The sequence below is a fragment of the Pinus tabuliformis genome, chromosome 5_2 (genome assembly GCF_031772625.1).
Source record: "Pinus tabuliformis cultivar Carrire ecotype Pingquan chromosome 5_2, CPIR1, whole genome shotgun sequence".
Classification (NCBI taxonomy): domain Eukaryota; kingdom Viridiplantae; phylum Streptophyta; class Pinopsida; order Pinales; family Pinaceae; genus Pinus; species Pinus tabuliformis.
The window spans coordinates 850371082-850394276 of record NC_142306.1 but is presented as its reverse complement, the minus strand read 5'-3'; the positions used below and the strand labels follow the sequence as shown (position 1 = coordinate 850394276).

Below are 23195 nucleotides of genomic sequence, written 5' to 3'. Positions count from 1 at the left end.
TCAAATGTGTTTTAGTATGCATACCATTCAAAAAAAATGCACAAGCTCTTACCCAATGATGAACTCGCTTCTTCGTACCTGTAGCCAATTGAACTAACTAAGACACTGCATGCAATTCCTTATTCAAAACACACTTATCCACCAAGTCAGGACTAACATAGCTATAATTAGATCCATGGTCAATCAAAATAGAAATAACTTGATCACAAAGCTTACTGTCCATCTCAATGATAGATGCCCGATGGTCTACCTGTTTGTTATCCAACGTTGCATAAATACGAGGAACACTCTAACCAACATCCCCAATAGTTTGTGTGTCTTGTGCACTGTGCATCTCAGACCTACCACCCTGATTCTACGAACAAACTCTCTTGCAATGATCATTTCCACAAGTCCAACACTCTATAGGCTTCCAACTTCCACCCTTGTTCTGCTCCTCAAATTGTTGTCCCTGCCCTTTGTGATATGCATTGAACCTCTTAGGTGGTGCAAGATTCTCCTTATTACCTGAATCTTGTGGTCTTACTTGCTTCTTGTCCCATTCTCCTTTTCCCTTTGCATTTCTTTTCTAGTCCGGCTTCGTCTCAGATCTGTGCTTCGATTGTTCATAGCAATGCTTTAGCTTCTGGATGGCCTCTTCCAGTGATCTAGGCTCATTGAACTCAATCATATATTTGAATTCCATCAGTAACCCACTGGTGAATCTTTGAATCTTGTCCTGCTCCTCCTTGAGGTAAGGCACATACCTCAGTAGCTCTAAGAACCTTCTAGTGTACTCATCGTCTGTCATGGATCCCATTTTTAGTTCATAGAATTCCTTTGCCCTATCATCAAAGTATCTATTTGATAGGTACTTATTCTTTAATAGTCCCTCAAACTCACTCCAAGTCAAATCTTCCTCATGTATACCTATGGAATTCTTGACATCTTACCACCAAATGTTTTCTTTACCTTTGAGACTGAATGTAGCCATTCTAGCCTTCATGTTCTATGAATAGTCATGCAACCTGAAGAACTTCTTCATACCAAGCATCCATGCATCTGCGCCCTATGATTTCTTCATCTCTTCATCAATGTTGGTGGCTTTGCTTTCTTAAACTCATCTGGAAAGTATCCCATATCACTCTTCCTGTAAGGATGATAATGATGACGATCATGGTACCTATCTGAATTAGAACTAGAATAATAGATGTGTCTATCCCCTCTCCTATCCGGAGAGTCCAACAATCTGCCATCTCTAACTGTGCCATCTATATCTGACTTGTTACTAACATGCAACCTACTTCCATATGCCCCATTAGTTTTATCCTCCTGCTCATGGTTGATCTGTAGTGGCCCTTGTCGCTGCAAATCTGACAAACTCAGAAGTATCATTGCATTTACCTTTGCTAGCTTTTACTACTTCTGCATGATTTTGTCATTATCTACCTTACAACTCCTTATTTCTTCCTTTAGGATTCTTAGTGTAACTACAAAATCAAAAGAGTTCCCAACATGATACTGCTTTCCTGATTCATAGGGAGAGTCTTTGTAGTCAACCATCTTGCTAGCCATTTGATATTTCTTCCTACAAGGTATATTATGTCGGCTAAACCAAATCAAAATAAACCAACGTACCTTAGTATAGTTGAGGGAGGATAAATTGTCTTCAATATCAACAAATCAACATGATACATGTATAACATAATCATGATAACATATAGAAACGTAAGACATAAGAATATGACCATGCAACCATCATTCTAACTAGGGTCCAGTCATCAATGCATGACCTAAACAACAACACATACTACAACCTCATGCATGACAAGAATCATTACATCATTGTACACTTGATCACATGTAAACATGAGCATGCATAAGCGATGTGTAACCATCCTCACATGCATAAACATGTATAATCAAGCATAAACAAACAATAACTAAAACCAAACCTACAAGGATGATACATACAATCAAACATACAAGAATGCAACCAAACATACAAGAATGTAACCAAGCATACGACAACAATACATGTAAGCGATATAAATCGACATGTAACCTTTCATACACTCATGACGAAGCACTCCACAATAAGAACATCAATTTTCACATGACGACATCACTGCCACCATGATCAACATTATGCAAATGTAACAAGAACGTGGAATGCAAGTGTAAGAGACACACATGAAACTGACATGCATGCATGATCAACACATAGCCCATCCAGTCCGAGGGGTGAACTGTGCTTTGATACCACTTTGTAACACCTTCCTCCCACATCTACCCAAGCAACTGACCAACCGGGGTAAACATGCAACAAGAGGCCACTATGATATAATTCGACCTCCTAAGTCACGTTAAGAAAGCGGACCCGATGAAATCACACAATTCAAACATTCAACATCAGCATCAGGACCCTCAAGAACCAATCCAACACTTCAGGCAGCTTGCCTTTGGGTCCCACTGAAAATTTGGACAACTTATCCCCCAATCACTCTCATGCTATGGGTATGACAGCATCTAGGGACCTCTAGATGCTCTCGGAGGCCTACCTGCCAGTGTCAAGCGACTCTTTTATTAGTGTTGTGCAAACGTCCCCGAGAATTAAGGCACATTTCCAAGCCTAGAGCCAAGGTCACACATCCATAACTTCATGATACATCCATAACAATTAATGAACAAGGATATGACAGTACTAAAGTAATTACTTATTCAAGACCTTGATTGGACCCCTACTAGCCATGACAGACATTTCATCAAACATATCATGAATATGTATACTACAGGTGTAAATAACATATTTGAGCATAGGGGTCTCAAACTTAGCCAATAATTGCTAAGAAACATTGATGCCTCAACACATCAACTTCCATTCCATCCATTAGGTCATAGATACATTAATCATTCAATTACAAGTAAAAACATGATGAGAGCCATACATAGTTGTTGTCATAAAACACATACATAACCAACATAATAGCAACATAAATACCAATGAAAGTACAACCATATAGACCACATATAATCCATCAAATTGCTCATAGAAATATAAGGAGAAATAACCTTATTGTAATGATGCAAAATCCAAACCCGGGATGGGACTTCCACATTCCACCCAACCATAGAATGGCTGAGCCAGATCTCTCTTCAATCATTCGCCCCCGTGCCATATTCCAAGCATGAATGAGGGATCTCATAGAACACATCAATCAAAACTCATCCAGGGCTTCCAGAGGCCATCCACCTCAACTCATCAAACAGTGGTTCCACCTCACAGCCGGACATCACAAAACCATCATCAGATTGGTCTCCATCCAAGCCTTTTAGGGCTTCCAGAGCATTTGTCCAACCAAGGCTTCCAAGACTAGTAACTCAACCCACAAATTTTATTGGGCTTCTAGAGCGATTGTCCAACCAGGGCTTCCAGGACCAGTAACTCAACCCGCTAAGGGCTTCCAGAGTGTTTGTCCAATCAAGGCTTCCAGGACTAGTAACTCAACCCAAGTTGTTACAGGGCATCCAGAGCATTTTTCCAACCAGGGCATCCAAGACTAATAACTCAACCCAAGCTAAGGAAACATGAGAACCAACCAAAACAAAATATGGAAAATAATCCACAATCACCATGGTTATCCAGGAAATGGAAAGGCTAGGCAATCCATTGTCAATCCAGGCAATCCTCTATGCCAGTGATAGATCATGACCAAGAATCACATGCATATGCCATGCATGCCAAAACTATTGAGGAAAACATACATGCAACTCAGTACCTGCAAACAATCTTGATGTAGTTGTTGATTCCGATGTCTTCTTGCACTTTCCTACTCTTCCTTTGTCTTCTTGCTCTAAGAATCCAATTATGCCACACCCTCTAAGAGTGCTCCAAGATAACTCTAAGTCTCCAAGAGTATGAGAGAGAGAGAGAATAACGAGAGAGATCCAAAATTGAACTGACAAAAGGTTAGCAATTGATCCTCAGAAGCCTTTTTATGAATGAGGCTTCTATTTTCTTCATTTTCCACTATTTTCCTTGGTTTTCTTCCGCACATGCAACCTTTGAACTTTCACCTCCTTTTCCTAATTTCCATTATTTTCATAAATAAACGTGTCAAAAATGCCATTTTTCCTTTCCAAAGCCTTAGCCATTTCCTTTTCCTATTTCCTTAGCCATTAAACAAATAAATGAACACCCCATAGGATATCTTGCCCAACATTTAGCTTGGAATAAGTGTCCCATCAACCGTGGTTATTATTTTTCTTTTATTAACTTTTATTACATGGAATTTTCACTAGGGTTGTTACAATTTTCAACACTTAAATTGAATCTTATAGATCCCAATCACTCATCAAATGTTCCAACTCACAAATGGCACTCATTTGCACAATTTTTAACAGCAAATTTGACGTCAACTTGCCCCAAATTTTCAAGTAAATATTCAACTTAAAATCACTTCCCCTTAGCTCATAAGTTCATCTATATAATGTAATCTCTCTCTCTCTCTCTCTCTTCAAGAACATGTCCCCTCTACCCACTCATGTGCTTCCTTTCTTTGCATGTGAATTTTCCCCTTTTTTCTTGTTAATGGAAGCGAATTTGTAGGTCAAATGGAAAAATTGAGGTGAGTACTTATCCATACCTTTGTTTGAAATTACTAATTGTTTTAACCATGTCCCCATTCCTTCATTATTATGAGAGGTTGGTTCTTCAATTGTTGAAACTCCATTAATTGAATCTTGGTAAATGAAAAATATAGGGAATGAGATTTAAATTATATTTTGGAAACATAGTTCTCATGGAAGGGTTATCAACACAATCCCCCATCACCCTCACTAGTTCTTACTAATGACATCATGGTCAGTGCAGGTCCTCCACCCTTTAGTCAACTATTTGGAGAATTTTTATTAATAGAAAAAATACATTCATATTACTCATAATTAATCTTAGAAATAATTACATTTACAAGTCACGGAGTTAATGTTGGGTGTTACAAATGCGTCTCTTTCCTTTGCATGCTCCTCGGGCTCCATCATATTCTACTACTAGTACATAGTATATCTTCTCCCCTTTTCTCAAACTATCCATTGATACATTTAAAATTGTTTCACATGATACTTTATTACTTTCATCTTTCTCTACCATGTCTTTCTTCCTCTCCATATCTATATTTCCTCGGACTATCTATTTTGTTCCCACTTCCTATTTCCCCTAGTTCCATTTCATAAGGGATTATGCTTCCATTATGTCCTATATCATCCACATTAATACTTTCTCCACAAAAAAACATCTCAATCCTTAATGGCATCCCTTTTAGCAACATGCCCCTTGGTCTAGCCTTAAAATACGTCTCCGACATGCTAACAGAGGTGTTATAAAAAATAGAAAACTCTACTATAGCCCTCTTTAAATCGCTCGAACCAATAATCAATTGCATGCACCCACCAGTTATCTAATATCTTGAGTATTTCAAGCATCTGTGAATCCCAAACTATGGCTTGTCAGAGCGGTATATTGTGTTAATTTCTCCTTGTCTTTTTATTCAATTCCATAATAAGCTAGGAAATTCAACACATAAATTTTCTTTTTTTATCAGAATATATATGCCTATTATTCCACCATTCAAGATCCATGTGTAGGTTCTATTTTTCTCTTTATGCAAACATGATCCCCTATTTGGTAATCTTATCTTGCATGCCTTGTCACATAAGGGTTCCACGACACACCCTTATTTTATCTTGCAAAAAATTATTTTTGTTGAAAATAGCAATAAGAAATGCTAAAAACAACATTGCTATAAATAGCATTTCAGGATATACTCCAACTCTATTGGAAATAACAAAAAATAGAAATGATATAAATAGCATTTCAGGATAGATTCCAATTTTAATTTGTCCTTGAATTAAAATTCGAATTTAGTCTCACTAGCTATTTGAAAAATAATTAATTAATTCATCTTGAGTTAATTAGTTGGAGAAAATCAAATATGAAGTCTTTGTGAATACATGCAATAGTTATCTCTTTGATTGAGGAAGTTATCTCTTAATTAAGGAGATAAGGATGAGTTGTAATTAGTTAGCTCAGTTAACTGAGTTAAGTCCAGTTAAATTAGTTCCAAACAGTTGGAGGAACAAATCGTGAGTTCAGTCAGTTAATGCATACATGCATGCAACTAGTGTTCTCCAGATAACTGAATATTCTCTCATAAATAATTCATGCGTGTCAGTTCAGAGAAAGACCCAGTTGAGATTAAAAGAAGGGACAATGTACTATCAATTGGAGGAATTTTCCTATAAAGGAAACTCATCCATGCAGAAGGAATTATCTCCTCCAGGATTGCGCAGTTATTTCAGAGGTCAGTGTTGTGTGTGAGGTGAGAATCACACACGTTGCAGCTGGAGGACCTAGGAGAAACTGTGCAAATAGGAGGCTTGGAGGGCAGAGGAAAAGGTTTGTAAGAAGCCTTTGACTGTCTATGAGCAATAGTGAGGGATTGTACTGAGAGTTGGATAACTTATGAGCTAAAGCTTTGTGTAAATATGAGATATTTCCACTTGTATGATAATACAGATAGCGGGGTTTTTAGCTGAGGCTTTCCCCAGAGTATTCTTTTGTGTTTCATGTATATGATTTCTTCTTCTCTGTTATATGTGTTCTATTTGATCTTGCTCAAAATCGGTTAAGCTTCCGCAAGTTTGTTTGTAGAAGTAGATCAAGTATTTTTCTTTAGTATATTGCATTATCAAGTGATCTACAGTGAGAATTTCTACAATTTTGTTCCAACAATAAAACCAATTATGCACTATTATTAACATACCCTACATTCAATGCTCTAGCTAACATTTATCCATTGGTGTTAGCATTTTAGTATCCTAATGAAAGGTAAGGGCTCATTCAAGGCACTAATAAACATTATAGAGATAGGTGTAAATGATTAAAGAAAAAGAAGTACGCCATAACTTAACCATAAAGCATTCAATCTTTCACACATAAGAGAAAATGAAAATGTGAGAAGGGGGACCACATCACATTCATTTCCATTATAGTCTATAGAATAATTCTTATAATCTCTTTATGTCTGCGACAATGCCCATAAGTAACTTCAAGCTTTGATTTGTTATTCCTCTATACAAAATCCTAACATCCATTAGCCAATTTTAACATTTAACAACCCTTAGCACACTTGATCATATATATATATATGATCAAGAGTGCTAAGGTTTGTTACATGTTAAAGTTGGTCATTAGAAATTAGGATTTTATATAAGGGAGGAAAAAATCAAAGCTTGAAGCCACTTATTGCTTAACCCTTTTAAAGAAAAAAAAAATGAATATTACTAAGATAAAAACAAATTCTTAGGATCTCCAAAGTAAAATTGGAGAATTTCTAATTTCTAATTTCTAAAATGTTACACAGAGCAAAAATCACTTATTTAAATTTCAAATATTTATAATAACAATGCAAACCTTCCTAAACTATGGAGATTTATAAAACTTCTTAAATATTGAACAAATAAAATTTAAAACAAAATGATTAATTTCTTTTTTTTCTTAACATTTACTCATTAAATTGATCTTAATGCAAAGTGACCATGTTAATGATCACAAAAAATAAATGAGAGACATTGCAAGCAAATTACTAAAGATATCATCATTATTTTTTGTGATTGGATTATTTGCACATGGTAAGTAATTAATATATGACGGTATTAATTCTAAGTGTTCAATTTTTCAAAATAATTCAATTGACACAGTATTGTTAAGTTTTAAATTTGAGCAAATAAGATAGTAACCTATATGAATTTAATTGAAAAAGCAACTTTATAATACAAGATTGCAAAATAAGTGACTTGATTATGGGAAAGCCTTATAATTAAATACATTTGAGTGAAAAAAAAATCAGATTAACTAATGTAGAACTAAATACTAAAGTCTTCCTACAAACGATTGAGTTAAAAGTAAATATTCAGAGTATAATTTAAAATAAGTGTTGCATATCCCATTTTGAAGAGTCAGTATATGATCTCAGTGCTCGTTATAATGTAAATTAGGGTTGGAATATATACCTGGAATTGAAAGCGCAAAAGGAATATAAAATGCATTGCAGGGAAACTCTGCGTTCTGTAATTATTTACTCTGTATTACTTTTGCAAACGCCATTGAAGCCATCTATAAAGAATCACCCCAGCTCTGGATATGTATTTTAGGGTTTCACCTTTTTGGAAATGACAATCTTTTATAGAACCGATCTGCAAAAAGAACCCTGATTAGTTCTGTAAGAAACTTTGGCACTGATTCTGATCAGAATTGCGGAGTGACAGCATCCGATCATGATAACGAGGGTCCACTGGAAACAGTGAAATTGTAAGAATAAATAACATGGGGCCAATTTGCAGTACAACTAAGACTTTGCTCACCATGAAATTGTAAGAACAAACAAGGTGTGACCATTTTGAAGGGGCAAATACTTTGCTTGCACCCACCTAAATTCAAGTAGCTTGTCAAGTTACTTCCGACCTTTTGAGTGAATGGACACAACCAGAAGTTGCTTCCCTGCTGTTTGGTAAGAACGGAGCGCAGCCAGAAAATAAACATCCCCTTATTGGATCCCTCTTATTGGAATTGCCCATTTATTTTTCTTCTTAATTTTTTCTTTTTATTAAATAGCTTAAATTGAATGATCTCATTCTCACTTTCGTCACTCTCTTATTAAAGAATGAAATTGGAAATGATAACTTTCTTACCCATTTAAATCAACTAATTAAACTTGGTTTAAATTATTTTTTACCAAATTATTATTAAAAACTTACTATGTTTTTATTTATCTCCAGTTACCATGATTATAGTATCAAATTTGCTGGTCAAAAGCATGTAGAATGAAACTCATGTATTGGATGAATATATGACAAAGTGGTCGAGTAAAAAAGTTTTGTGCCCTGTAATTTTCATAAATAACTTAACTGAGTTTAATGGTTAAAAACATGTATTTCGTATTCATATTTTCAATACCCAAACTCTCTTTCACTGGAACAAAATTTAATTTTGATTCCTCATGCTTCACTTTCATTCCTCATATTTCACTTTCTCATACATTTGTTTATCATGTCATCGATCCCCGATTTGTTTATCATATCATGGATCCCCGAAACTCTCTGTAGATTTCATCCCTCGTGAGTAAATTATAATGTTGATGAGATAAGACAGAGATATAATACTATACACAGCGCCCTTTCTCAGGGAAGCGTGCCCACAGATTTTATCGTTCATTCGTTCTCTTTCCTAAGTGGTTATTTTATCAGAGGCTAGAAGCTTGGACAATGACATAATTATCACTTAAAAGCGGAACGATGGCAGCCATATTATTTATGTTAGCACGAGTTTTTAGTATGAGTATTTTGGGATTGGAAATTTTTTAAATGTAAAGAAAACATTAAATTTTGAACTTTGGAGTGGGAATAATATAATATATTAAAATAAAAATAAAAATATTTATTTATTTTCATTTAAAATTTGCTAATTAAATTTTATTTTACAGATTTTATCTCGCAATGAGATATGTAAAAGATTGAATTTTGAAACATTGTAGAAAAAATCAAAATACTAATCCATCAACAATTTGCGAATGAAATTTCATGTCAACAAAGAAACATGTGGAACTCCCAAACCAAAAAAAAGGGTATTATTACTTGATTATTATGTGATTTCGTGCAACATTATAATATATTCAACTTCGAAATTCAAGTTTGGAAATTTATAAAATGAAATTGACTAACATGCTACTCTTTCTCTTTCTCTTTTTGACTATCACTGTAATTTGTTGAATCTTATCATTAAAGCTTCAAGATAGACTTGAGGAAGTAGACTTATTTGCAATTGTTTAACTTCAAGATTTGGCATAGAAGCTCCCAAAGAATGATTGGAAATTGTCTATATTTTGTTGAAATATTTGTTACATTTGCGTGTCACCCTCTCCTTACAGAGCCTATGCAGTCCAACCCCATGAGCCTATGCATGTGTTTCCTCCTAAGAGGTCACAGGTTCAAAAACAGAGGGAGGTAGAGTATGTATGCTTTCTTAGACTTAGCAGACCCGTGAGCCTATGCATGTGTTTCCTCCTAAGAGGTCACAAGTTCAAAACCAGAGGGGGGTAGAGTATATATGCCTTCTTAGACTTAGCAGTCAAATCGTTGCGGGGAGGTGGGTCCCTTGTCCCACAAACAAGGGGGTCTCATACACAAATTTGGTGTGGGGGTAGAGTATATATGCCTTCTTAGACTTAGTAGTCAAATCGCTGCGGGGAGGTGGGTCCCTTGTCCCACAAACAAGAGGGTCTCATACACAAATTTGGTATTTAGCTTGGCCGTAACCTTAAAAATGGTATTATTATTATTATTATTATTTTATTACCTTATAACTAAATGATTTTTTTTTAATAAATTTATAATGGTAATATTTTAAAATTCTTTATGAAATATTTGCAAATTATTTTAAATATATATATTTTTTATAAAATTTATATATAAAATCCGGTAATATTTTTAATTTTTCTTATAATATATTTTTTTGCAATTAAATAAATAATTTTAATAAAATCTATAATGATAATATTTTCAAATTCTCTTATGATATTATTTCTTGCAATTAAATAAATATGATATTTCAATTGCAAATGTGATATTTCAATATTTCAATTGGAAATATGATATTTCAATTATAAAATAATTCACGCAAAAATTAAATATAAAAGAATTACATAAATTTATTGTTTTAAAAATAAAATCTACACGTTTAATAAAATTTATAATAGTAATATTTTAAATTATTTTATGATATATTTTCTTGCAATTAAATAAATATGATAGGAGTGAATGGTTAAATAACCAAGAGGTTTCAAGCTCCTGTCTATTATCTTTATATAAAAATAGAGTAAATAATGTTGAAACTTTACACTTTTACTATCTTTATACAGAAATAGAATAAATAAATAATGTCGAAACTAGAAAAGTTATGATTAAAAAATCTTATAGAATTATCACATTAATTTTTAATAACTTAACTTATATACAATTTATTTTATTATTCATTTTAAATTATTCATTTTTGAAATTGCTTTCTCTTTATTAGTCCCTGCATGGGACTATTAGCGATCGATTGATTGTTGATCATACATTAACCGGTCTTTTGACCAAAAAAAATTATGCACTATCAAAGTTTAACCAAAGTTTATCTCTGCAAATATCGGTGTAAGAAATTTATAACCAAAGTTGCGAATTGGAGGTCTTATTGCACGCTTCACGTGCCCCGATGTTAAAATGAAATTCCGGTGTAATCTTTTTACCCAAACTTTTCATTTGAAAAATTATCCACAATGAATTATCCGGTGTAATAGCTTTATCCAAAGTTTCCAAGCATGAGGTTTTTCAAACTTTGGTTAAAAGTTTTTTTCCAATCCAGAATGTTTGCAACCATTCAATAAATGCGCATGAGGGTTTTCAAACTTTGGATACAGGATTTTTTCGATGCAATAAGTTATGCAATCTCGCAATAAGACCTTCAAATTCAAACTTTGCATAAAAGTAGTTTTGGGATATAAAACATTGGTTAAATAGAGCATATCCACAACACGAATTTTGCATGGCAGTAGCCACTTGTCTTCAGTTGGCCACTTGTCTTCCGTTGTTCTTCAATTCTAAATGCTATATGGCAGCGTGCTCGCCCTTTTGCAGATTTCTCAAATACTTCTCAAATACTATATGGCAGTCGGCATACCTGTCTTTCCCTTCCCCTTTTTCATTTCGATGCATGAGGCATTAGCGTTTTTTTCATTTTGCTACAGGAGGCATTAGCTTGGCTCCTTCAGAAGTCTGGAGAAAGCTGCTTCTTCTGAAGTCTGAACCTCCCCGGGCAGCCGGCCGGTTTCATATTCCGACAGTACTCTGGATATGTAACAGTCGATGGCAAGGCAGGGAGAGCGCTTTTCTACTATTTCGCCGATGCCACTCGAAATCCTTCCAAGAAGCCAGTGGTTCTCTGGCTTAACGGCGGTAAATTCCCTTCAATATTCCTATAATAATTTTAGTTCTTAGCTCTCGTAGTTCTCACAAACGGATGTTGTCGCAGGGCCTGGATGTTCATCGTTGGGATATGGAGCAATGGCGGAATTAGGGCCTTTTCGCGTTAAAAGAGACGGAAGAACTCTGAGCCATAATCCCAACGCATGGAACGGAGGTCAGTATTGTCCTCATTTATACAGGGAAATTGTAGACATATTTATTCATTCAGATCTCTAGTTTGCTGGTTTTTTAAAAGTATTCTTAGATTAATATTTGTGTAGTATAAATTAAGATAAAAGCAGCGTAGTTTCATTTGAGATAGGTTTAACATTTCACATTTGGAATAGTTTTAACATTTCTATGTGTTAATATATTATAAATTGTAATTACTTTCCATGTTAGAGTTCGTTAAATTTAGGAGAGTCAAAGTTAATTAAGCCAAGGACAAGTAAACTGAGTTCTAATTATAAATTATATTTTGGGAAAACTAGGATTTAGAAGGTGTATGTTGAGTTATTTTGGGTTAATATAAATACCTTTCACTCAATTTATTGTAATTAATAAAAATTGTGTGATTGTTTTTAAATTATATAAATTATTTTGTGCTTTACTTCCATTACCTTTCCAACAGAGTGATATCATAACCTGCTTACAAAAAATCGGGAGAGCAAATTAGCAACCATCCCTTACCTTTCCAACAAAGTGATATCATAACCTGCTTACAAAAAATCAGGAGAGCAGATTAGCAACCATCCCTGAATAAGAGGAGAAATATTTTTTCGCAGATCTCTGCGTAAGAGAAGAGAAATATTTCTTTTTTCGCAGATCTCTGCGTAAGAGAAGAGAAATATTTTCCCTCTTCCACTAGTGGTACAGAAGGCGTTATAACACACGAGGGCACAACTGTGAGTCGCGTTATAGAAGGCGTTATAACACATTTGTAGGCACGCGGGTTCCCTTCTCCATTGGGAGCGTTAACGCCCAAGGTCAAGCCGTTGAAAAGGTTTCCATTAAAGTTGTTTTTTCACGATTTCATAAATTGTGACGGGTTATATATATTATTAAACTATTAGAAAGGAGTATTGAATATTAATTCTAGTATTGAATATTAAAAAGGGCTTTGGCTTTTAATATTTGGAGTTAAGTTATATTTTGGTAAAAGTCCGAAGTCAAACCGTGAAAAAGGTTTCGATTAAAGTTTGTTCTTTTACGATTTCATAAATTGTGACGGGTTATATATATTATTAAACTAATATAAATGAGTATTGAATTTTAAAAGGGCTTTGGCTTTTAATATTTAGATAAGTTATATTTTGGTAAAAGTTTAGTTTTTAGAATGTTTGTTTCTGAAGTTATTTTAGGTAAGTCATTCACGGGGGCGCATACTTAAATTATTCATAGGATTAGGTAAGTCATTCACAGGTGCGCATACTTAAATTATTCACAGGATTCACAATCTTAAATCTATGCCCATTCTATTCATTGTCATTGTTTATCTGAAAACTTTAAAATATTAGTGTTCGCTTCTATCAAAAGAGATCTGACGAGTGTCTCTGTTTGCAAAAGATTATGAGTCTAAATATTTCTGGATTGGGAAGTACCAACGGTGAATGTATCTGTTTCTGCATAATCACAACAAAATATATAAATTTGGCATTTTATAATGATATGTATTATAGATTCAGTGCGTTCAATTGATTTTGTTCCCTAATAATTAAATATTAAAATTTATAATTAAATTTTAGTAATTTTCAAAATATCATAAAAATAAGCATCTAGGACTAAGATACCTGGAAAAGTTAAAAATATCTGTAAATTTCTTTTACTTCAAAAATTACACACTGAAGTTGTTTTATCCTAGAAAGCGTGACTGTTATGTGAATGAGCAAAGTTGGTTTAGATCTGAAACATGAGTGCTTAAAAGATTAAGTTTATGAAACGATCAATACCCCAAACATTCAACTTCTATAACATATTAAATTGATACAACAATATATGGAATAATTGGATTATTAAACTACATTTATTAAGATTTGTAATATAAAGATTTAAAATATTCAGTCTACATAAATAAAAACTACTTATTAAAAAATAACAAAAAAATTATATATCACAAATATTATATAAAATTTCCAAAATAAAAAAAAATATATCTAATTCGCCATAATTACACTTATATAAAAATAAAAGTTCATCACTCTTTCTATTTCGTTTGAAGAGTACACCCATGTTCATTTTGAAATATTAAATTATATAATTTGTATTTAATAATTAAACTTGTCCAACACATTGGGCGTTGTTTTATTACACATTCAAGTGAATTATGCGATTGTGTGATTGTTTTCTTTGTTCTGGAATAAGATGCCTTTGTGATAGCCTTCTATGAACGCATTAAATTAATATGAAAATTGCATTTCCTTTGAAATTCGATTAAGTGAATTATGCGATTGTGTGATGTAGACAGCAAGATCTTTCAACGCCATGCAGACAACAAGATCTTTTAGATAAGGTAGCAAGTTTGTTCGACGAAGACAGGTTTTTAGCGAAACAGAAAGTTTAGACATGTTGCACAAAACGTTTGTATTGTGTTGTTGTAGCAGACCCCGGCAGGGACTACCGGCTGCATGCAACACTTGTTCATAAATAGAGTTAAGACATTGTCTAACAATTACATAATCGAAGTAGAGAGATAATTGTGTAACGTCCTAAAATTGATATTATGAATTATATATATATTCTATGTATAAGAAAATATAGGTGGAGCAAAAAAACGATCTCTACAAATTGGTAGTATTATTTTTTAGAAATGATAAGTAGTATCTTGATAGCATATTTTATATAACCACACCACTGCAAGTGTTGAATCCAAAAAATAAAAATATATATTATTAGTAATATAAATTTTAATAATATCACATGAAGATATTATTTAGTAACATCTATAAATACAATATTAATTTAAAAAATGTTAGTAAATATTTAATATTCTTAAAATAATAACATTAATATTATTAATAACATTTACATTATAATATTGATATTAATAATATTAATATTATTAATCACATTAAGATTGGTAAGAAAAATAGTATTAACATTAATATTATAAATAAAAATAAAAATATTTGCTTTCTAATAATTAATAATAGAATTATTCATGAAATCTAAATTTTAAAATTTATATTCATTCTAACAATATAATTAATAATATTAATGATATTAACATTAATATTGTTAATACAAAGAGTATTAAGATTAATATAAGTAAACAATATTTACATTCTAATTATTTTAGTCAAACATTGTCAACACATTCAATCATTGTTACTCACTATTTCCAATACTCAATGATACACAACCTTATTTAGCAATAGTCAACCATGGTTAACCTTGGTCAGTCATAGAAAATCATGGTAAACCTTGGTCAACCATCACCATCCATCTCACTCTAGAAAACCCCTCGATCTAGTCATTCATAATGGCCAACTAGGGTCTACCAAGATCAATCCATGTTCAACATGGCCAACAATGGTTAATATGGTCATACCTAGGTTGCCCATGTTAAAACCTGGTTATCTGTAATGGTTAACCATAATGGTCAACCATTATCAACCATGGTTAACCATGGCCAACCACGGTAAACTCTTAACAACGACTCTGAACCATGGTCAACCATAGTCTAACCTAGTTGAATATGTTGAGTCATAATCAACCATTATGGTAACAACGACTCTGAACCATGGACAACCATAGTCGAACCTAGTTGAATATACTTAGCCATAGTCAACCATTATGGTCATAATATAATGTTTATAATATTGGATTTAATATTAAAGTCTATAGTATATGGTTTATAATACATAGGGTTTATAATATTGGGTTTAATGTTAGGCTTTATAATATAGAGTTTATAATATTACGGTTCATTGTCAAATAAAGTCAGCCATTGGTCAGGCATAATTAACCATAATGGTTAATCAAGGTCTCTATTGTCAACCTTAAAGAACCATTGCTAATAATTATCAATAATGGTCAACCAAGGCCAATGATGGTTAACTAAGGTCATCCAAGACCAACATGATTAGAATGGTCAACCAATGTCTACCAAGGTCAATGTCCCAATGTTACATTACATTGGGATTTCCCTATGGTCAACCATGGTTAACCATGATCAAGCATGGCCAACCATGTTCACCTATGATCAATCATTATTGACCATGCTCAACCATGGACCGACATGGTTGAATGTTTTCAACCATGGTCAGTCATGGCCAACCATTATCAGTTATTGTTTATAATATTAGGTTTTAAGATGTTAGGATTTATAATTTTTAGTTTAATATCGTGATGTTGGAATGGTACATAAATGTGTCCAACATTGGATTGTGACAAACTTTGTCACAATGCAACATTCACTCTGACAATGATTGTCGCAATGTTACATTACATAACAATTCATTCAGTGTCGCATAGTGACGTTCCACAAGTGGGGTTTATTATTAGAGTTTAATAATAGGTTTTATAACATAAGGGTTTCTAATATTGGGATTTATAATATTGTGTTTGATATTGGGTTTATAATATTAGGGTTTAGTATTGGGTTTATAATATTGGGGACTTTAATATTTGGTTTATAATATTGCGTTTAGTATCAGGTTTGAAATGTTAGCTTTTTAATCTATCCAATGTTGTAGTGGGACAAGCAGTGTCACTATGCGACAAATAGTGTGACAATCATTATCACCATGATACATTACATTGCAATTTATTTAATGTTGCATTGTGACATTGAATGAATTAGAGTTTAGTATTTTGTTTTATAATATTGGGTTTAGGGTTTATAGCCTTAAGATTTATAATCATAGGGTTTATAATATTAATCTTAGATTTTTAGTCACTTGGGTTTATTAATTCTTTTCGTTTATAATATCAATCCCTAATATGTATAATAATATATTACGGTTTATAATATTAATCTTAATCTTATTAATCTTAATGTTAATATTAGGGTTTATAGTCCTAGGTTTTATAATATTAGGATTTAATATTGTGAGGCTAAAATGGTTCAAACATGTGTCAAGTGTTTTCATTTTAACAAACATTCTTTCAATGCGACAACAAATATGACAATGATTATCGCAATGTTACATTACATAGCAATTTATTCAATGTCACAATATGACATTACAAAATTGAGGTTTAATGTTAGAGTTTAATATTAGTATTTCTAATATAAGGGTTTATAATATTCAACTTTGTAATGTTGTGTTTGATATTGAGTTTATAATATTAAGGTTTAATATTGGGTTTATAATATTGCGGTTTATAATATGGATTTATAATATTGCATTTAGTATCAGGGTTTGAACTATTGTTTTCTTAATCTATCTAATTTCATAATGTGACAAGCAATGTTGCAATGCAACAAGTAGCCTAACAATCATTGTCATTTATTAATCTGAATGTTTATTATTAATCTCTTGGGTTTATTAATCTCTTGAGCTTATAATATTAATACCTTTGGTTTATAATATAAATAATAGCTTAAGTTTATTAATCCCTTGGTTTTATAATATTAATAATCTTATGTGCATATTAATCTCTTGGGTTTATAATATTATTAAGCATGGTCAACCATGGTCAACCATGATTGACCACTATCAACCATGCTCAGTCATAATCAACCATTATCAATCATTGTTTATAATACTAGGGTTTATAATATTAGGTTTTAGGATGTTAGGATTTTTTATTTTTAATTTTATATTAGGGTTTAATATCGTGATGTGGGAATGGTACATAAATGTTTCCAACATTGCATTGTGACAAACATTGTATCAATGCAACAATCAATCCCACAATGATTGTCACAATATTACATTACATAACAATTTATTCAATGTCGCATTGTGACATTGAATAAAGTAGAGTTTAATATTTTGTTTTATAATATTGGATTTGGGGTATATAGTCTTAAGGTTTATAATCATAGGGTTTATATTAATAATCCTAAGGTTTTTAATCATTTGGGTTTATTATTTCCTTGCATTTATAATATTAATCCCTAATATGTATAATAATATATCAGGGTTTATAATATTAATTAATCTTAATATTAGGGTCTATAATCCTAGGTTTTATAATATTAGGGTTTAAAATTGTGAGGCTAAATGGTACAAACATGTGTCGAGCGTTGCATTTTGACAAACATTGTTTCAATGTGACAACTAATTTGACAATGACTGTCGCAATGTTAAATTGGATAGCAATTTGATTAATGTCTCAATGCGACATTACGATCAATGTCTTAATGCGACATTACAAAATTGAGGTTTAATGTTAGAGTTCAATATTAGGATCTCTAATACAAGGGTTTCTAATATTAGGTTTATAATATTCAGCGTGATAATGTTGTCGAGTTTAGGCTTCTGTGATCCATATCGAGTTAGAGAAAGATTTTGGCGAAAATCACATGAAATCTCATTTGTCGACGCGTTTCGAACCAACCAGTGTGGTTCATCGTCAGGACAAGTTGAGGTTCATCGTCCTGACGATGAACCACACTGGTTGGTTCAAAACGCGTCGACAAATGAGATTCCAGGTGATTTTCGCCGAAATCTTTCTCTAACATGATAATGTAACCACACTGGTTGGTTCGAAACGCGTCAACAAATGAGATTCCAGGTGATTTTCGCCGAAATCTTTCTCTAACATGATAATGTTGTGTTTGATATTGGGTTTATAATATTAAGATTTAATATCGGTTCATATTATTAAGGTTTATAATATTGTGTTTATTATCAAGGTTTGAAATTTTTCCTTCTTAATCTATCCAACATCGTAATGTGATAAACAATTTTGCAATGCGACAAAAAGTCTCACAATCATTGTCACACTTGTTAATCCAAGTATTTAATATTAATCTTTTGGGTTTATTAATCCCTTGCGTTTACAATATTAATCCCTTGGGTCTATAATATTGATAATATATTGGGATTAATAATCCCTTGGGTCTATAATATTGATAATATATTGGGATTAATAATCCCTTGGGTTTATAATAATAATAATCCTATGGGTTTATCAATCCCTTAGGTTTATAATATTAATAATCCTATGGGTTTATCAATCCTTTAGGTTTATAATATTAATAATCTTATGGGTTTATTAATCTCTTGGATTTATATAATATTGATAATCTTATGGGTTTATTAATCTCTTGGATTTATAATATTAATTGCTTGGATTTATAATAATATTAATCCTTTGTATTTAAAAAATTAATAATTCCTTAGGTTTATAATATTAATTATTTAATCACCTAAATGTGTAATAATATTAATCCCTTGTGTTTACAAAATTAATAACTCCTTAAATTTATAATATTAACTATTATCAAATTTATTAATCTAAATATCTTGAACTTATTATCAAATTTATTAATCTAAATATTTAATATTAATCTCTTAAATATATTAATCCAAATATTTAATATTAATCTCTTAAATATATTAATCCAAATATTTAATATTAATCTCTTAAACTTATTAATCCAAATATTTAATATTAATCTCTTAAACTTATTAATCCAAATATTTAATATTAATCTCTTCTACTTATTATCAAATTTATTAATCCAAATATTCTCTCGGACTTATTAATCCCTTAAGATTAATAAAATAATGCCTGCCCTATTTCATTTATCGGATATATTCATTCTTGAGAACGAAACATAAATACCAACGCCAGTAGAACCAACACTAAAAACTATCCTTTCGAAGCGTTCAACCATAATGGAGATGCGGGGAATCGAACCCCGTGCCTCTCGCATGCGAAGCGAGCGCTCTACCATATGAGCTACATCCCCTCAATGGGCCAGTTCTATTGTGAATAACAAACCACAAAGCAACGCGTGCTTAACATTTATTTACCACCACAAATGTGGAGCTCGTTTAAGGTCCTACCGGGATTCGAACCCAGGTCGCTGGATTCAAAGTCCAGAGTGCTAACCACTACACCATAGAACCAGTTCTTTGATCACAACCTCCGAATAACTTTGAAATAATTATTAGTGTCATTGCATTCTAGGGTTCTTAACTGTTGGATTTAAACCAGCCTGATAAATTTCTGGCCACAGACATGACCGGGCCTGACTTTTCTGTGCATGAACGTCCTTTTTACCTACACGGTTTTTTTGGCGAAATTTGAATCTGCGACAGCAAAATTATCTGCGAGGCTGTCGAGAGGCCTAACATCGCATTGCATTCTGGAATTTTCTTTCTCCGTCCTCATTAGGACGTTGAACCCGGATGGACACATAAATTACCCTAGTTGACTCATATGTTTTCTTGGACCAGAATGGGGAGATTTATATGAAGGAAGAAAAAAAACGCTGTATCCAACGCATGCATAAATACAAAAATGGCTTACTACCAATAAAGTTATTCAAAAGCTCAACCAAACCATTCTTGTTATAAAACGGCCGTTTGTAATCAACTACCAATCAATCTTATAAGAACTACATTTCATTTTTTCTTACCCAGTAAAACTCACACCAATTGTTTGCATTTACATTGAAGTGCTGCTCTGATTTCACACCAATTGTTCGCATTTACATTGAAGTGCTGCTCTGATTTCTCGTTATAGTTTGAGATGTGAATGTGGATTTCTTTCTTTTTCTTTTTGTTGCGGTTACTTTGCTTTAAATTTCTTCACCCATGGTTGGGTCTTTGTTATTTATGTTGAACCTAGTTTATTTTGTTTGGGATGATTTGCACGTTCATGTTTTTGTGTCTCTGCATATTTGATTTAATCTTTTGAACTCAAAGCAAGTTTAGGATTTTGGTTATATTTGAGTTTCTTGCTTCAAAATTTCAATTTTCTAGTTTTTGTTTTGTTTTTATTTTTTGAGGAGAGCTGAGGAGAAAAATCAGTGAGACTACCACTATACACTTGAGTCTAGCGCAATTGTCCACAAGTCTTGTTATACAAGTAAACCAAGTTGACAACCTAGGTGAGGCCCCTATATTGGTTAGCAAACGCCTTTTGGTGCGAGATGTCCATTGTTTGGCCTAGCCTAATGGACTTAATGTTATGAGTTGCCAACTCTTGCAAGGTTTCTTAAGGGATGAGGTTCTATTGAATTGAAGAGTTTACTATGGGTGACAAATCGCTGGGACATGAGACTATCTGGTGGTCTTTTGTAGATCCAACCCACCAAGTGGACCCCCTAGAGCAATGTGTTGTTATGTGTCATATTCCAAAACAATTCATGAATAAGAAAGAAACCCTCTCCTAATATTTTTTACCTATCAAAAAAATATTACTGGAAACCATTTATATGCATATCCAAACATGTTTAGACGTTTTGTTTCCAAGACGCGAAATGGAACTTTCCAACACCTGATCCTATAACTTAAAAGGAAGATAGACCCCAAAAGTGTAAATCTAGGTTTGGAATTCACACCTAAACTAGAGCATAAGAAAGAGAATTAGTTAATGGATTGAGTGAGGAAGGCTAGGGCTTACCACAAGTATGGTTGTTGTCGTTTTATTTAACATGATGGTTGGGATTAATTTTCCAACAAACCTATCCCCAACTTCAACTTCTCCAAGTTATGTCATTCATCTATACACAACACTCTCAAAGATGGAAACTCCGCAGGGAGCTCTTTCAACTACTGACATCCATTTAGAGAAAGTAATGCGAGCTTTCAGAATTGAGTAATCGCTCCACCTCGCAATACCGAAGAGTAAAACTTTTCAGATCTTTCATCACCTGCATATGCTGCAGAAGGTAATCTTGACCAATTGCACCCTTAAAACCCAGATCCAACCATCTCATCTTTAACCACTTACCCATAACCCCTTCCTTAATTTACAATTTTATAAAACCCTGAGACAACTCAAACTTTGTAGGTCCTTTAAACAAGCATTCTTTATCTTCACATTTTTCACCTCCTCGAATTTCAGTGGAACACTCCACTACATGCTCAATATTTCCAGTGAAACCAATTCTGATTTTCCACGCGTAAGATGAGTCAACCTTTCATAATAACTTATGTCAATTGCCCTCAAACATTTGAGTTCACTTATACTCTTCGAAAGGCACCCTAATCATTGACATCGACTTAACATTAAAAACTTGAAGCTCCTTCACTAATGGATTATAGATGTCTATGGATTCTAGTTGGAGGGAGGCCAGAAGTTTAAATTTTCTGATACAAGATAGGAGAGACATTATGCCATCCTTACTAAGATCGAAAAACCTTAGTGAGCTTTCGACAATTCATAGATGTTTGTGGATTCTAGTTGGAGGGAGGCCAGATGTTTCAATTTTCCGATACAAGATGGGAGAGACATTATGCCAGTCTTACTAAGATTGAGAACCCTTAGTGAGAACATATCACACAGGAAGCTTTTAGAAACTTTTTCAATACTAGGATTCTTCCTTAACAACACAACTTAGAGGGATTAGCATGCGAAGGTTGTCGGCAGGGAGTGTAGAGAATTCCTCATCAACGACATTCTTTCACAACTATCACTATATTTTTTAGAGGGAAAATGGATCACACCTTGCACAACTTTAAAATAACACCTTTTATCTTTCTCTGCGGTGTGAATTGCTAGATCACGAAGGATATCTTGTATTTTAACATAGGAAATCCTTCCAACGTCATCCATGTGAACCACCTCAATCAAGTAACGATTACTTAGATGCATGTTAAAACTTTACGCAGTGTCAGGAAAATAGTTCTCTCCATTGCCTTCCGCCACATCATCTACAATTAAGATGTCTATGACCTCTTCACACTTGACTTCTGTGTCATAGGGATAAGCCACAAAATACACAAAACAAGTCTTGAAACAATCTGGTAGACCATTATAACTCCATTTGAGACGTTGAAATAGTTTTTCTTCAATTTCATTGTGCAGGCCATAAAAAGTCTCATCAACCTTTTGCATTTGTTGTAAAGCATGCTCCCACTCATGTATTTGTATAGTTTCTCATTGCGGCGGCAATTACATTTACATCCATTGGAAAACCCTTGCACTGTTGTGATAATTTTCTCGCAACATCCTGCATTCCGTGTGGAACATTCCCCTTGGGAAATGCTCTACTACAAAACAACTTCTATCCCTCCTCCTGTAATAGCGGA

General features: G+C 33.0%; 2 non-coding genes across 2 annotated transcripts; both read right to left on the bottom strand.

The window, feature by feature from the left end:
- Positions 1-19830: 19830 nt before the first annotated feature.
- TRNAA-CGC (transfer RNA alanine (anticodon CGC)) lies at positions 19831-19903 on the bottom strand. Its single transcript has one exon. It is a non-coding gene; the product is annotated as a tRNA-Ala (tRNA).
- Positions 19904-19991: 88 nt separating this feature from the next.
- Positions 19992-20063, bottom strand: TRNAQ-UUG (transfer RNA glutamine (anticodon UUG)). The gene has a single exon. It is a non-coding gene; the product is annotated as a tRNA-Gln (tRNA).
- Positions 20064-23195: the final 3132 nt, after the last annotated feature.